The 18,353-nt window shown below is 34.4% G+C and overlaps 1 pseudogene across 1 annotated transcript; it reads right to left on the bottom strand.

Moving 5' to 3' along the window:
- Nucleotides 1-1,675: 1,675 nt before the first annotated feature.
- Nucleotides 1,676-11,477, bottom strand: LOC145616389 (putative pentatricopeptide repeat-containing protein At3g08820 pseudogene; annotated as a pseudogene). Its single transcript, XR_014107637.1, has 7 exons — nucleotides 11,242-11,477; nucleotides 9,895-10,006; nucleotides 7,191-9,789; nucleotides 6,115-6,346; nucleotides 5,616-5,851; nucleotides 3,058-3,762; nucleotides 1,676-1,718 (listed from the first exon to the last, which is right to left on the bottom strand). The product of XR_014107637.1 is annotated as a putative pentatricopeptide repeat-containing protein At3g08820 pseudogene (transcript).
- Between the last annotated feature and the right edge of the window lie 6,876 nt (nucleotides 11,478-18,353).

Here is an 18,353-nt window from a genome sequence, read left to right as displayed (position 1 = left end):
AAATGAATACTACCTCCGTTACATATTAGTTGCAACTTTGGGCAATATTTGTGAGAGATAAAATATTCCAAAGTTGCAACTAATATGTAATGGAGGTAGTATTTTATAAGAGAAGAAAATTAGAAGCTGAACTGAACTGAACTGAAATTCAACGTATGAAAAATCTCTTTTTCTTCGTTTTTTTTTCATTTCATTATAAAATTTTATCCCTTTCACTAATGCTACGTTACTAACTTTCCTTAGATCTTCCCATTCATGAGAGAAAAAAATGCTCACGGAGTACGGTTTTCTCTCTACCTACTTTCTCACTCATCCACGTCACTTTCCTCATGAGTTTTTTTGGTGAGCAAAATTCCACCACATTCATGAGATAAAAAAAAAAAAAAAATACAAATGCCCACCAATCTAAACCACGTTTATGGATTACAACATAGATAATAATGTGCCACGTAATTAGAACGAGCCTCAAATATGTTGATTGGCGTCATTGTAAATGGTAAGAAGGCAGATTAATTGTCAATCTTTCAAAGAATTAAGTCCTAACATCCCGATTTGCATCGTTTTGACTGAGTTGTCAATTTAAAGATGTTACTTTCAGATAGCTGGAAACGCATTGGTTTTGTCTTGGCCACTTAATCAATCATGTTCACACACGACCAAGATATTGACTCATGGCAAATTAAACTTGAAAACATATAAGAACCATCTTATTAATGTACAACCGTCTATAATCAGTATAGTGAATAAGTGATTGTGAAAACGTCTTTGTCAAAAATAAAAATGTTAAATGTAGTTTTACGTACGAAAATACTCTATATCTATAATATTGAATGGACGATTACAAACCATACATTTTGTCTTAAACTTAAATAACTTAGGGCCTGTTCTGATTAAGTGAAATAAGCTAAACTGAACTGAATATTTTATGAGAGAAAGAAATTAAGAAAATAATTTGAACAGAACAGGCCCTTAGTATTAAAACTAGCAAAGTTCTAGACAGATTGAATATAAAGAAATAGAGAAAAGATGACAAAAATCAGCATATTTTTGCACAAAATATACTCAATAGTCCGTATCATATACATATAGTGCCATTAAAATCAAAGATTATTACTTTGAAACTCCAATTATTTAAGTGATCATACAAATTTAAGGTCCACATATATAATAAGAAATTTTACATTATCAAACTTCGTGATTAATCAAGACAAAGAGGTTCGAATTGCAGAGGAAGCAAGAGCAAGTTGGGTTTCCACAGGAAGAAGTTCACTGCTTGGACGACGTCGTTTTACTCCATCAGAGTTCTCACAATTATCCCGAATAGCAAAGAGCTGGTAAGGAGATTTATCAGTTGACAGCCACTGTTCGACCGTAAACAACTGCTGAGCACACTGGATGTGGGGCCCAGTGGTGGTGACCTCGACGTAGTTACAGTACCACCTAGCTGTACCATGGTGTCCGACAGACCCATCGGACGCAAGCTCCATGGAGCAAATAGGCCTGCTTAGACATGGACCACGGCCTGAGAAGATGTCCAAGTTACCTCGCTCGTAGTAGTCGTGATCTTGCCCCATAAGCCCACCCCATGACTCAAGGTTTTTGATTCGTATACCGTTGCCTGTATCATCGTAGAATGTTACGCTGATAATCGCATCTGTTCCTCCCCTGATGGCCTTGCTTGTTCTCACATACACTGTGTATACACACTCATAATCATCCTGTATATTAAACCAACAAAACATATAATTTTCACCAATTAAATCAATATACTCGGACTGAATACTTCTATATATATTATAATAATACTCGGATTAACTCTATCTGAAATTACTTGTTACGTTAAATTTAAACCAGTAATGTTACAACAATGATAGGTGTACTTACAGCGGTGACAGATAGACCGAAAATGGAGAAGCATATAAGGATGAGGATGACTAAATTAGAGAATATGTGTTTAATGACTGCCATTTACTGAATAGGCCTTCTCTCTGTTTCTTCCTCAAGAAAAGGCTAAGCTAGTTGAGATTTCACGTATTTAAGGACACTCAAATAATTAGTTTGGCAGGATTTATATCCCTAGTACTATTTTCCAAGAAAAAAAAATGATATTTTGTAGTACTACTCATTTAAGGTTGAACATCATAGTATATACGTGTTCAATTGGCTTATCAAGTATTTTATTGAGATGTCTATTTCATCTTATTGCATTAATATATATGAGTCGAATATACTAGGGAATTGTTGAATTTTCGTCACCAATTCTCTTATGTACGTTGGCTTAGCTTTCTTGTTATTAATGGAATTCTTATCCCCAATTCTCTTATGTACGTTGGCTTAGCTTTCTTGTTATTAATGGAATTCTTATACCAGTATATTTTTTGGATGACTTTTGAGCGGCCATAATAAAATTGTGGCCATTAAATTAGAGGAAATTCAATTGGAGGAAAAAAAAAGGGGAGGGTTTTAATCTAAACACGTAAGGGGTCAACGCCGGAAAACCAAGTCAATGACCTACAACCGGCTTAAGGTGTTGATTTTTATAAGGTGTTGATTTCACAAAAAGTGTTATAAAAGCCTTGAATATATATATTGCATGCATAAGTGGTTTTCTCTTAATAATAAAAGTGGTTTTGTCTTTAAGAATTTTTAACTATTGTAGTCTTCTGATGGATCTACTATTTTATTTTAATACTACTCCGTAGTATATTGATTTTACAATATGAGTATAAGAAATACTAGTATGACTACTTTATGGGTTTATGCCTATTAGAAAGTTAGAATAATGACTATCAGTATTCGTACATACATCTTATTTTCTACTAAAAATTCAGACATGAATCCCATGATTAATAATTGTAATAAAAGAATGGCTATCAGTAGTACAGCATATACAATCGGATCAAACAATAGCATAAGCATGCAAAGAGATAAGTTGATAGCAGGTTACGATGAAATTGAATTTGTTGATACATGCTTTCACAATGCAAGGCAACAATGGTTTTTATTCCATTGTGTGATTCAGCAAGGAAAAAAACTTGTTAATCAGGAAACTGTTACCTCGAATGTCATGTTGCATGAAGCAGGAGCCAACTCTTCGGCAATACACCTTTCAAGTGATTTCTGATCAGCTGTAGGTGGAACCCGAATGTCAATACCTGCTTCAGCTTCAGAAGGTTGTAAATTCATGACAAATCCTTAAGAGACAATAACAAAATCACTCAAGAACAATTGTATCTTAGGCAACTGTGATCTAATGATTCTCATCATTGAGCATCAGACCCTCTACCACAATAAAGACACGGACTTACATTAGGTGTTTGTGTGCCAGCTCTCAAATATACCAAGTTCACCGAAATCACCTCTACGTCAGTTTTCAAGCCAGCTTTTAGCATATCAAACTGCGACGCACGAAAACCCCTGAACCCTGATACTCTTAACACTCTTCATCAAGTTCTCCATGGCAGTATTGTCATACAGCTTTGCCCCATGCCCAGGTGCCCCAGTAGCCTTGATAACCAGCCACATTGGTGACCTCTCCCCATTATACGCCAAATACTTCTTATCTGGTGAATTCCCTCATCCAGCACAAAGCCCACATTCATTTTCTCAAGCACATCAGACTCGGCCAGCTTCTCAGCCCCATCGTGTCCCCCGATCTCTTCATCTGGCACATGATAATCTAATAGTACGAATTGGCTCGAAACCAGAATCCTTCAGCTTCCTAATAGCTTCTAAGTACTGCATTCCCACACTTTTCATATCCTGCTTGCACAGCATACATGGTGATCAACATCTATCATATACTCATAAGTCATAACCATATATCTTTAAAAGTAGAAATGATGTACGTAAACAACAGGATGCATCTTATATTTCACTCTCAAATTAGATACTTTCCACAACATCATACTATTTAAAATAGATTTTTTTTTTCTTCATAAAATAGATTTTTCAACCATATTATAAATCAGACTTTACAATTCAAACATATTAATTCTGATATGACCCAGTTCTTTTCCATCGAACCCCCATGCCAAAAAGGCAAACTACCGTATAAACTTTCAATTTGCTACTTTGATAATCATAAAATGCAATCATACCCTTTAATCAATTTGCAAGAGTTATTCAACACAGCTAACCAAAAGAAAAAATTATATTGATGAAAATACTAAGAATTAAATTGGATTAACACAAAATCAAACCAACAACAATTCCTTGATCCAAGCAATTAACAAACACCATAATCAAAACCTAAACCACTATTAAATCAAATGAACAAAAATGAAAACAAACCAAAGTCCACACAGTGCAGCTGCACAGGTAACAGTAATCAAATTGACGGAATAAACATCCCAACTCTGAGGATCTTTGAATGTGAAAGTCTCTAAATGGATATCTAGTAAAATGCAATGTGTTTCATGCTTATCAAATATATAAATGCTTCAAGGCGAACCAGGCAAAGAGAAAAAAATAAGTATTGAAAATTTTCAAAAAGTAGCATTCTGAGCAGTCTTGAAGCAGAAACTGGCAGAACTTAGACCAACATGATACACTAATGTGTTGATCATATGATCAAGATGAATTGATGGCCATGCAGATAAAAGGCCAGTGACCCAAAAGCAGAAGTACAATATTTACTGCAGACAAGACAATCTTGGATTTTCATATTTTACAATGATGAATGTAACACTACCTCCGTTAATTTTTTATTTTTTATTTTTTAAAAATTTTTATTTTTATTTTTATTTTGTTCGACTCAACGCAGATATGTAGTTAAGGAAAAAGTTGAGTGGTATAAAAAAAAAACAAGAGAGAGAGTAAAACGATGGGTGGGTGTAAGATATAGTAGGAGAGAATGTAGAAAGGTGGGAGGGTATGTCAATATTGTTAGGAAAGAGAGTGAGATGATAAAGAGGGTATACATATCTCAGTCCTTCCTTGTGAGATTTATTTTTATGCAAAGTTCATTCAATCAAGACCCATTAGCTGGGTTTAGGAAGGAGCATATGTAGGAAACTGGTAGGATTGTCACACATCACATTAAGGGCTTGTTCTCTTCAGCTTAATTTCAGTTCAGTTCAGTTCCTAATTTCCTTCTCTCATAAACAATTCATTCAGCTCACTTCAGTTTAGCTCATTTCAGTAAATCAGAACAGCCTAAGGCTGTATTTGGATTTTAAAAACGTTTTTCCAGAAACTTGTATGACATAGTATTGATCAATGCTAAAAATACTTTCCTGGACATGTCATCAAAAATGTTACTACTTACTTCATAGATGGGTTCATTTGTCAAAAATCTCACTTATAAAGATGTCAAATCAACTATAGAATACGCTATCAATCAATCAAAGCCTTAATCCCATAAGTGGGGTCACCTAAATTAAGTTGATTGTGGTAATAGAATAGGCTACCATCAACTAAATTAAGTCGATTGTTATGCAGCGGGGTGTGTGTGCAGTAAAACAATGGCACAAAAACCAAATTAATAATTCAAACCAACAAAGCTTATCATTATTAGTTATTACCAACACACAAAACATAAATAATCTTTGTAACCACCATATTCTAATACTAAAATCATCACATCAATCAAAATAAATATGATAGAGAATTACCAGAAGAAGCAAAGGGGAAATAACGAAATTCCATAGCTTCTCTAAGAAGATTGGTGCACATAGAGCTATAGAGGCTAGAGTGAACGACTTTCCTAGTTGCCTCGAGTCAAAGCGGGCCAAACTCAACCTCCAGTGAGTATACCCAGCCAACCTTGGTCTCCACCTAAGTGGACCCCACGCTCAAACAACACCCCTTGTGACCTTCCCTTTGAAGCTCCCGGGCCTCCACTACTCCTCTATCAAAAAATCAGTTCAATTTTTCAATTGAATATGAGAAAATTACTTCATAAGATCAGCCAAAACAAATTAAACAAAATCGATAACTAATACTATAAATCCAAACACTTGTAATATGAACTTGAAATACACACAAAAAGTAAGTCCTACAGCACAAAAGTTTCTTTTTGGATAAGCACCTGCATAATCATTAATCAGCAAGTTTTTCAATTTGCTTTTTTCTTATTCTAATTAATGGAAAACGAAAAGATTTACCAAGTACCTGCATTGCGATGTACCATTCCTCTTGTGTATCAGCAAAGATTGCAGCCCGTTCATTTCTTGAATGTCCAAGTTGTGCCAAACCAGAAGCAAAACTACAGATTGATTCAAATGTTTTTCCATAGGTAAGCCATTCATACTCTCCCAAGTGAAGTTTCTCAAAGGGATTCCCATCTCTTGTCACTTCAGTCTCCTTGGCAATCAGCTTTCTGGTTCCAAGAAGGGGCTCATCTCTGTAAATTTCACATGACCTCTCAAAAAGTTCAGGGAGAGAACATCTCCAAAATATTTTTAATACCAAAAAGTCAACTTTAAAGCACAAGGAAATCAGGAAAACCATACCATCAAAACAAAATGACACAGAAAATTTAAACGTCAGATCAATTAAAAACAATCATACCCACATAAAATTAAATCCAAAATACCCTCCAAAATCAACAAAGAATAAGCATAAAATTCAACCTGAGAAAAGGTAGAACTCTGAGCCCAAATTTAAGGTTGATAATTTGATGTCAATTGCCCTGATTATAACTTGAGCGCCATGAGTTGAATCATCCCATAACCTTAAATCATTGTAACTTAAATCTGTATGACCCAAATTTTATTCAGGAACTACAAGTTTAATTAAAAAGTTTATGCACAATAATCAGGGCAATCGACATCAAATTATCAAATCAAGACTTAATACCAACTAAACTGTTGAAAAATAGAGGAAATCTGATAAATATTATTCTCATAATCAGCTATAACCTATTAAAATCGGGAAAATAACCTATCTCCTCACCCAATTCACTAAAACCCTAAACAAACTATATATAACCAATTGAAAAAAAAAAAATTATATACAAAGCATGAGCTCAAAGACAACGAAACAGTGGATTGAAGTTAAAAACAAACTAAATTCATCAGAGTTTCACTACTCCATACAAAAATTGTTTGATTTTTCAATTGAAAGCAACGATCAAAGCATATCTCAAATTGGGAAGAAACAGGGAGAGAAAATTAGGTGATACACAGTAGATAAATTGCAAACTAGACAAAACCCTAAAAGCCAAACTAAAAAAATTAAGAGCGTACCTCAAAAGCTGCTTCAAAAGAGGAGAGAGTGCTAAGAAGGCGCTTCAATGGAGGATTCATTGTGAACACTCTAATAAAGGGGAGAGATGGAGCGTACCGTAGAAGAGGAAAAAAAAGCAACTCATAGATGAAGAAAATGAATGGAAGAGATTAAAATCAGAGAAAGGAAGGAAAAAGAAAGGGAAAAGAAATGTTGGAGATCTTGTGATGTGGAGATTCTGAATTTGAATGATCAGATGAAGAACCTTCTACTCAAATCTGGAACAAAACACCTATCTTCAATGTTCAAAATCATGAAGTTTGGTGAAGTATAACTTAGAGTAAGTATTGATTAAAGAAAAAGGGTGAAGCAAGAGATACAGAAACAGAGAAATATAGCTTCACTGGTCATTGAGCAGCACGGTAGATTTTTTCCAGTATAATAATGGTACAGTATGTATCGCAGGAGCATTTAGCAGTCAGTATAAAGCAATTATCATTTCAACAACAGACTTTAAACATCAAGAAGATCGAGTATGCTATGAAAGTTCAAGTTACAGTAGCAAGATTTCCCATAGAAATGTTTGCTGCATAAACATGAATATGAACATGTCCCCTCAATAAAGCAATGGAAATGGTTTGTGTCTCTTCGCACAATCTCTTCCAGTAATCCTCGAAATAATCTTGATTGCAGAATGACAATCACCACATACACAAAGGTTTTTCACAACTTTAATGACATAACCCAGAGGAGTGCTAAACAAGCCAACGCAATAGCAAGCTTCTCACTGTGATACTTACTTAATAGCTCCCTTAGCTGCTTGCAAATCCTTGCACCATTCACCTAATTTCTGCGTATCTGATCAGACACAGGATGTGACTTGTTACCAGCTACAAACTTGTGTACCATTCCATCCATTTTAATCAAACTGTAACCAACTATCTTTTCAATCCCTCATTCAGTCATTCTTATTCTAATTCTTTCTGCATCATGAAACTTATTGTTTACTGAGTAAATAATTGAAAAAAGAACATAATTTCTTGAGTTCTAGGGTTCTAATTGGACTAATTTTTTAATTCATGCTCAGACAAATTGTTATTCCAATTCAATCTGCACCCATCAAGCAACACAGTCTAAAAAATCACATCTGGTTCCATGGGAATTCTTCGAATGAATTCATGAGCTTCTTGTAATAATCCCCAATGACTAAGAAGTTTAACCATACAGCCATAATGTTCTATGGCGGGAGTCACGGAAAAAATACGCTCTGCTGTTGAAGTATTTCCACCCCTCATCAACAGGACTGACATAGGTACAGCCAGATAGCAGGCCTAGGAAAGTACTACCATTGGTTGGAGACCAAATTTCACCATCTGGGCAAAAAGACCAAATGCAACTTTAGCATGTCCATTCATGAATAGGCCAGATATTGTAGCATTCCAAACTACAACGTCTCTCTCCATCTCTTTAAAAACTTTCCATGCAGAGTTAGAATTCCCACATTTAGCATACATGTCAATTATGGTTGTTCCAAGAGGAAGATTGGTTACCACTTCTTCCCACTTAAGGGAGTTGATTGCCTGCTCTCCCAAATTCATTGCTCCAAGCTTTGTACAAGCATGTACCACGGCAATAACGGCATTGCAATCAGGCTTTACATTCTCTCTCTCCATTTCAAAGAACATGCCTATTGCTTCCGTTGCAAAACCATTTGCCTCATACCCTTGAATCATAGAAGTCCAAGCAACTACATCCTTTTCAAGCATTTGATCAAATATGCCCCGTGCTTTGTCCATACATCCACACCTCGCATACATGTTAATCAACGAGGTATTTAGAACCAAATCTTTTCCTAAGCCATTTACATTAACATACTTGTGAATCCACTCACCAAATTCAAGCGCACCCAACTCTGCACAAGCACAAAGAATCATAGCCAGAGTGAAACCATCTGGTTTCAAACTGTTTCTCAAAAATCCTCTAGACAAGCTCAAAACTTCAGAAAATTTCCCAACATCATAATACCCACTAATAATAACATTCCAAGAGACTAAAGCTTTCTCCGGCATATTATCAAACACTTTACGGGCATCATATATATTCCCACATTTTGAGTACATGGACACCAGACTAGTATTAACATACACATTGTTATCAAAACCCAATTTTACAACAAGGCTATGGATTTTCAATCCTAACCGATAGTCAAAAATCCTAGCACAAGCTTTCAAGGCTAATGGAAGAGTGAATCTATTGGGAAATATGCTCTTTGAACGCATAGATTGGTAGTATTTGATAGCTTCGTCAAATAAGTCATTTGAAACAAGCCCTTTAATCATTGTATTAAAGAGAAAGATATTGGGCTTATTGGTTTGATTGAAAACAAATTTGGAATAATGGGTGTTGCCAAATTGAGTGTAATATCCCAAAAGGGTATCAAGGAGGTGATTTTCTTGACTTAACCCAAGGCGTAAAAGGCGTGCATGGGCTTGTTTGAGGTGCTCAAAGGATCTGAAGCCAATGTGGAAACAACTTTTCAGCTCCAAAGCTTTTATGACAGAAATGGACGGTCGAACTGCTGGAGTTCCTGCTAAACTCATCACCATCTCCTTTGAGTACCTTTCCCCATTATGCATACAAAGATCATCAGCTGTGGCACAGATCAATTACTGTGCAAATAATAAAAAACACACCAAACATCGAGTCCAGGAGACGAAACCATACCTTGGAATTGCAAGTTGGTACTTCCATCAACGATTTGTACAAGCAAACTTCCTTAGTCTTACAAAGGACGCAGAAAAAGTCAAGTTTGCAACATCAACTCATGAGAAGAAACCTTCAAGAAAAAGTATGAAATTACATTATGAAATAGTTCCTGAATTTCCACTTTCAAACGTAATAATTTCTGACTCCAACAATCAAAACTTTTGAATCATTTTACCTGTAAAAAGTTTAGCATCATTCGTACACTCTTTTAGAAAAGGTATTATCTTTGGACATGCTTCCCCCGAAAACGAACAGCAATAAAGTTAGACTCAAAGACTACTAAACTACTGTTGAAATAATAATGTTTGAGGGTTCCATACGGTAATGCTACTTGAACTGGGCATTAAGCCATGAACAGAAGCAAATTAAAAGTATTCAATGAAGCACTTTATGTAACCAACAGGAACCCGCTTCCCATCACGCATAAATGAAGATAACAAGTTATTGTTATTCCTCTTGTCATCTAAACTACAAAGATTAAAAGCTATATGTCCTACATAGTACTTAAAAAAGATTAATATCAATTGATGAATCCAACAAATGACAAGTGAAACAACTACAGACTACTGATAACAAAGTAGGAATCGGAAGATACATCATGGCATATGAATACTAATTGATAATTGAACGAAAGAAGTCATGTAAACACCTTTAATATTAAGCAATGAACGCAAACAAGCACATCTTGTCTTCCATTCAAATATTTCCTAAACCACAAATAAACAGAACAAGCCCTGAAACATGGTCTAACACTCTAACCAAATCAAAATCCAAAACAAGCTCTCTCGACTCGATATTGTAACAGCTCAAATAAATTGAAAAGCTTCAATTGCAAGCCAAACGCTAAATTACTACACACTAACCAAATCAAAATCCAGAACAAGCTCCTTGACTCAAAATTTAACAGCTCAAATAATCTGAAAAGTTTCAATTGCAAACCAAACACTAAATTACCAACACTCTAACCAATTCAAGAGCAATTAAGTTGAGTCATTATCACACAAGCTCAAAGTATAAATCTCAAATAATCTGAAAAGTTTCAATTGCAAGGCAAAACCCAAATTACTAGTAATGGGTTTCATTATTTATTAGCAGTTAGTATAAGAAGCACAACCTAGCAAATTACACAAAAAATAGCCAGTAATTAACTAGTTTAGGCATGAATTAAACATCTATTAGTCCAATTTCAAGGCATAAAGCATAATCAAAACTACAAATTAAGAGTTAAATACCTTCGCCAATGTAAAAATTAAGAAAAAGAAATTCAATTAGAATTGAAAAGAGCTAGGCAATGCAAGAATTTACCTAGTAATTAAGGAGTGAATTTGTTGAAAAGTTTAATAATGCCCCAAATCCTTTCTTCTCGATATTTTTGTTTTTTGTTTGAGCAACAATTCCTCAATTTTTGGTGGAGTTCTCGTAGTAATTCGAAGTAGTATTATTTTCGAAGGCTGTCAATCCAATACCCCAAAATCCAAATTTCTTCGACTTACCATTTTATTTGGTTGACTTTTGATACTAAAAGCCCCTTTTCTCTCCAAATGTTTATCCCTATTTAAAATTGTCATTTTTTTTTTGTGGGATTCATCATCCACTTACTTATATTTCGTATTTTTATTCACTTTTAATCAACAAAACTCATTTTACCCTACCATATCTTCTATCTCTTTATCCTAAAACAACATGGAGTTATATATTTCTACTAATTTTTTTTTTCTTTTTTTATCGTAATTAACACATCGTAATTAACAATACCTCACCAAAATATTCGAATCTATGTGCCCAAAAAAAGTGAAGTTTTTTACAATATAATACCAGTAAATAGCAAAAATTAAAACGGTAACCAAAAAAAAAAAATTAACATAAAAAGCAATAACATAAACATAACAATAGTGTTTTGGTAGAAACTTGAAGCAGGATACTACACCATACCCCTTTAATTTAATAAGTTGACAAAAAGCATAAAATAAAAGTTCACATTCACAAAAAAGTTGATAACATGATGAATAAATCATCAAGCTTGGTCTTCAGGGCTTATTGGGCTCGTTTCCAATTGCTCTGTTGGGCTCGTTTCCAGTTCCTCTGTTGGGCTCGTTTCCAGTTCCTCTGTTGGTGCAATTGGGCTATCATCAGACTCATTTTTCTTTCTCACAATACAGTAGACAATAAGTCCGCATGCACCAGTGAAAACCAAAATAGCAACCATCACCATATAAAATCGCCACTGCAACATTTAATTAATTAAGTTAAATGTAACACTTAATTAATTTACATTAGCTTAATTACTTTATTTAAAATTTAAGATCTACCTGTGAATCATCAAAAGGTGATAATCCGGTCATACTAAAAAGACCCTCCACAAATGCTCCAGCCATCAAACAGAATAATGCAGCTTCCCCAATTAATTGTAGTTTCTTAATACTAATTAATAAAAATTAAATTTAAAATTAGTGACTAAGAAAATATTTAAAACACTTAATAAAAATTTTAAGTGGGAAATATACCGCCTCCTGTTGTCAGTGTTACTTTCCACCAAGATTGGAGTTAATATTGATGAGTCCATGACAAACCTTCATTTTAACATTAAGCATAAAATAAATTTTACGATTAAACAATTGTATAAATAATACAGTAGTGAGAATTTCTAATCAACACAAAATCATGTGACACTAAATATAAGCAAACAAAGTTTAACTTTTATCTTTCCTCCATGGAAAACTAAGTTTATTTGTCACAAGTTTTAATCTTTATTTCTATTGTAGTAATAAAGTTATGATCTTTATATAGTGAACCAAGTTATAAAAATTATACTACCAGTAACAAATTTTGGATCTTTATAGAGTAAATCAAGTAATAAGAACAAAATTTGAATCAAACGTGCACTCAGTTAACAAAGTTTGGATCTTTATAGAGCAAACCAAGTAATAAGAACAAAGTTTGAATCTTTATAGAGTAAACCAAGTAATAAGAACAAAGTTTGAATCTTTATAGAGTAAACCAAGTAATAAGAACAAAGTTTGAATCTTTATAGAGTAAACCAAGTAATAAGAACAAAGTTTGAATCTTTATAGAGTAAACCAAGTAATAAGACAAGTGATAAGAACAATACTAAGAAATGAAATGAGGGAGAAACGAAAAAGAAATTTACCTTGGCTGATGATGAACAAGTGAGTAGAGCAAAGATTTTAGGACAACATAAAAAAGACCTAATAGATGATTTATAGATAATCGATCAATAAAGATAGGTAAATGGAAAATTTACAAAGTGGGTTGGATTATTTTACATTTTGGGTTATTGCATAGGCGCATAGCCCATGCTCTTTTATGTTGTTTTTAGTATCCAAAATGTAAACAACAAAAAAAAAAAAAAAAAAAAAAAAGGTTTTGTAGATTGAATATATTTATTAAAATCTATATTTTTTTCATGATTTTACATAGGTAATAATATTAACAAAAAAATTATATAGTATATATACTAGTCTTAGTTTTATGCTAATTTCACCCTTTTTTTTAATTTTTTTTTTAGTTTTACAAAAATGTACTAAGTAACTTATTATTTAATTTAGATATATTAGATTAGAAAAAATGAGTTATTATTACACTTTTTTGTACTCGTAATATGTTTGCAGAATGTGTGATTTAATTTTCATTCCGTGATAAAAAAAAATTATGAAAATTATTTGGAAAATACAAATTAATATACTTCATTCGTATACAAAATCTTATACGTGGCTGGTCACATAGCTTGTAAAAAAAAAAAAAAACGAAGTAAACCCTCTTACACTAACAGAGTATTCCTAATTATATTGATAAAGTTACCCTTTATTATACTTATTTAGTAACTCTTAAATAACAAAGAAGTACTAATAGAGTAACCTTATATAACTAACTAGTTAGCCCGACCTTATAACTGTAATCGACTCAAGGAGGAATGAAGGCCAAACGATGCGGCTAGCCACACATAAAAGTAAGTTGGTATATCAGCAACTTTTTGGTGCAACATGCCACACCATGCTGCATGGGTTACCCGAGTTTTTTTGTTAGGGGTTACCCGAGTTATTCAGTCAGAGGTTACCCGAGTATTAGGGGTTACTCGACTTATTCAGTCAGAGGTTCTCGAGTTACTCGGTTTGGGGTTACTTGAGGGGTTCGTGAAGGAATTATGTCTTCGATAAGTGCAATTACTAGATATATCAAGGATCACTTTTATGGAGATGATTAGTTCATTCTATATGGTCATCATTGTCTAGTGCTAGATATGGCAAATGATCTTTGGGCAAGTTAAATAGTCCAAAGTCTAATAGAATGGATCCTATGAGGTCACACAACAAGGGTATTAGGTTAAGCAAGTAAGAGGCCCATCAATGGGCCTCATGAGATCATGATATAGCACATGGAGTGTTGGGCTAGAGTAGGTTGATTAGGGTTAGGACTTTGAGCTTGATATGAACTCTCATTTAATTTAGAGATATGATCTATAAGATCCATGCCCAGGGTTGAATTGAGACACAAGTAACATACAGTGAATTGTGACACAAGGCAACCAGTTTTCCCAAACCCTAATTACCCTTTCTCGCTCTTCACTCACGGCTCTTTCTCCTCCCCTTCATGTCCGTATGGCCGGCCACCCTAGGTGGTTTGTGGTTAGTTCGTGTCTCTCTTCTCCGTTGAAGGTTGATTGAAGCGTTCAATCACAACTAACTAGCATTAGTTGAGGTTTAACTTGTGCCCGTGGACCAAGTAGAGGAATCAGCCTTGGGGTTCTTTATCTCTTATTGTTCTTGCTTGATTGCACGTGGAATTACGCTTCAAAGTTACAATTATATGTTCTTTATGTGTTATGCAATGATCTTGGTTATTAGATGCTTATGAATATGATTCATGAAATTCCGTTTAGAGTATCTAAAGTCCTATAGTTCAGACAGGGGTTACTCAAGGGGTTCACTCGGTCACGGGTTACTCAGTCAGGGGTTACTCGAGTTACTCGGTTAGGGGTTGCTCGAGTTACTCGGTTAGGGGTTACTCGAGTTACTCGATCAGGGGTTATTTAACGAGTTCGGTCAGGGGTTACTCGAGTAATTCGATTAGGGGTTACATGAGTTACTCAGTTAGGGGTTAGTTAAGGGGTAACTCAAGGGGTTTACTCGGTTAGGGGTTACTCGAGTTACTCGGTTTAGGGTTACTCGAGGGGTTACTCGATCAGAGGTTATTTGAGGAGTTTAGTCAAAGGTTACTCGAGTAATCGGTCAGGGGTTATTACTTGAGGGTTCAGTTAGGTGTAGAGGTGATCGTTGGGCGGGCTGGGTCAAAGCCGAAAAAACCAGCCAACTTTTAGGGTCGGGCCAAGCTTCAAGCCGAAATTTTTGTGCCCAAACCCGCCCATAATGGTCGGGCTGTGTGAGCTTTTCAGGCCGGTCAAAATAAATTAACTAAAAATGCTTAAAAACTCATTCCCAAACCTGCTCTAAAAAAAAATTCGAGTCAGCTAGGCTAACTTTGATCACCTCTAGTCAGGGGTTACTTGAGAGTTTAGTAGGGTTACCTGATATGTCTATATTATAATAGTATTTTACCCCCGTCCCTTGGTCATAATTGGTAGTGTTTTTGGCTCTTTAGAGCCACTTTTATTACTAATTAGTCTCTTTGTAGTTTTGGTTGAGTTTTATCGAGAGTTGCACTTTTGGAGCATTTTCCCAAGATTATATGGAGCAACTACGAGCATTGGAGGAGCACGACCACTTTTTGTAGCCTAAGGCTAGTTGGAGTCATCAAACCGGTGATTAAAGGATCGACATATGAAATATCGAGGCATTGGACACCGAGTATTCAAGCCCCAAAGAGGAAATCCGGATTGGGTCGAAGAATCGGAGCCCAATCCAGAAGTCCAAGATAGCCCAACAGCCCTTCGCCTGAACTGGCTGCCCTCGCTCTGAGGCGCGCCTGGCGGGGCGGGGCTGATGAAGGAAGAGTGCACTTCACTCGATCTTGTGTCCGACCGGGCGCGAGAGAAGCCCCGTGGAAAAAAAGGCGGGCTCGATCGGACTGTGCCTCGCCCGATCGAGTGCGTGTTTTGGAGTGCGATTTCCAACGATTTTTACTTAGTTTCTAATTAGGATTTTAGGAGCTTTGTATAAATATGCTTTTAGTTGTTTTGATACGATGACTCTCTCTTTTACCTCTTCTCTTAGTCTTTCTCTCTCTACTTAGTTTTTAGATTAAACTTCTCTCTTATTCTCTCTCTCTCTACAACTCTACACTTTGTTCTTAATAGATCTATGGAACCATTTCAAAGGACCTTGTTCACACTCTCATGAAACCGGGTGCCACGACTCTTAAACTTGCGGGAAAAATCTTGAGTTTTTAAAATATTTATACTCTTCTTTTAAAAATGAAACTCATATTTATGACTTTGCCATTACTAATTCTTATTCCCTTAAGTCCCTTTCAAATTCTCCCTTTGGGTCAACTTATTGGCCCTTAAATTCCCAATAAGTTGATCTATCCTTTTAAATAGGATTAACCCAATTAAACATACTTTTGTTGCCTCAATTCATGATCCCTTTAATTTACACACAATTATAATTTATTTAAATAAATAATTTCTTTTTAAAATGAAATAAATCATTTTAATAAATAAAATAAATAAATAAAAATTAATTTATATATATATAATATAATAAAAATACAGAGTATTACACATGATTTTACATAGATAATAATTTTAACAAAAAATTATATAGTGTATATACTGTTTTTAGTTTAGTTTAGTTTTTTTTTTATTTGAATAAACTCTTAGTTTTATGTTAATTTCACGTATTGTTTTTAGTTTTACAAAAATGTACTCGGTAACTTATTAATTAATTTAGATTAGAAAAAAAAATTGTTATTACACTTTTTGTAATATGTTTGTAGAATGTGCTATTTATATTTCGTTCTGTGATAAAAAAAAATTATGAAAATTATTTGGAAAATACAAATTAATATACTTTGAATACAAAATCTTATATGTGGCTGGTCACACAGCTTGTAAAAAAAAAAAAGTAAACCCTATTACACTGATAAAGTAATCCCTATTATATTGACAAGGTAACCCTTTATTATACTTATTGAGTAACTCTTAAATAACAAAGAACTGATTCTCGAATCCGAATTAGCCCAAAGGGTGAATCGGGTGGAACACCAAAAATAAAAAAAATCACAGAGACATCCCTGAAGCACTAATTTAATAGAGTAACCTCTATATAACTAACTAGTTAACCCCTTAACCCCAACTCTATAACCGTAATAGTCTCATGGTAGGAGGCCACACGATGCGGCTAGCCACATATAAAAGTGAATTTTTAGTATATTTGTTTTCCTTATGGATTCACATACTTATAAGATCAAATTTTGCTTTTAAATTAGATAAAATAAATAAATTATGAGGTCATATTTACTGTATAAGAAAAATTAGTTTTGATAAGATCAAATTAGCAAAATTGAGGAAAATAAAACATAATCTTACTCCACTTTGTGAATTAGTACTCCGTACCTTATTGGATTTACAAAAACTTTTGTGTGCCCCCGGTTTACAATAATTTTATTGTACATCGAACATTTTTGCAAAAAGTTACCCTTTTTCTTTACAAAAGTTACCCTTTTTCTTTACAAAAGTGACCCTTTTTATTACAAAAGTAACCCATATTTTCACTAAAGTGACCCTTTTTTTTTACAACAGTGACCCTTTTTTTAACATAAGTGACCCTTTTTTATACAAAAGTGACCCCTTTTTTCACAAACGTGACCCTTTTTATCACAAAAGTAACTAAGCTACATATGCAAATTGCAAAACAAAGTATCAAAATCTCACTAGTTTTTTTTGTTTTTTTTTTCAAAAGTAAACCATACAAGTATTATTTTACTTTGATTCCAAAATTTCTGCTACTGCTTCCAATTACCATACAAGCATCGTCATTATTATTACCTTCGGAAGCAAGGAACGAAGAGCTTGATGCCGCGATCGAAGGAATGAACGGCCAAACACTCAACAACCGTCAGATAACTGTTGACGAGGCTCAAGCTCGCGACAGTGGTGGCGGCTCCCGTGGTGGGTGAAAAATAAGTGAGGAAAGAGAGAGGCTCAAGCTTGCGGCGGTGGTGGCGGTGACGGTGGCTTCCATAATGAGTGAAATAAGTGAGGAGAGAGAGAGAAACTGATAAAAGAAAGTAATGAAGAGGCTCACGTGCTATTGATTTACAATAGCACTATTGTACATCCGATTTTTTTAAACATTTGTGCTGGATTTAAAGGACTTTTTGTCAAAAACTACCTAATAAAACCAAGATTTGGTGAGAAACAACCTAATTAAAAAATGTTGTTATAACGGTAAAATATTGTAAAAAACTATCTAAGAAAAGGTAAAATGTTGTAATTAAAA

The sequence above is a fragment of the Chenopodium album genome, chromosome 26, assembly GCF_948465745.1.
Source record: "Chenopodium album chromosome 26, dcCheAlbu1.1, whole genome shotgun sequence".
Classification (NCBI taxonomy): Eukaryota; Viridiplantae; Streptophyta; class Magnoliopsida; order Caryophyllales; family Amaranthaceae; genus Chenopodium; species Chenopodium album.
Note: the sequence above shows the minus strand (reverse complement) of the source record. Positions and strands in the feature narration are given on the sequence as shown.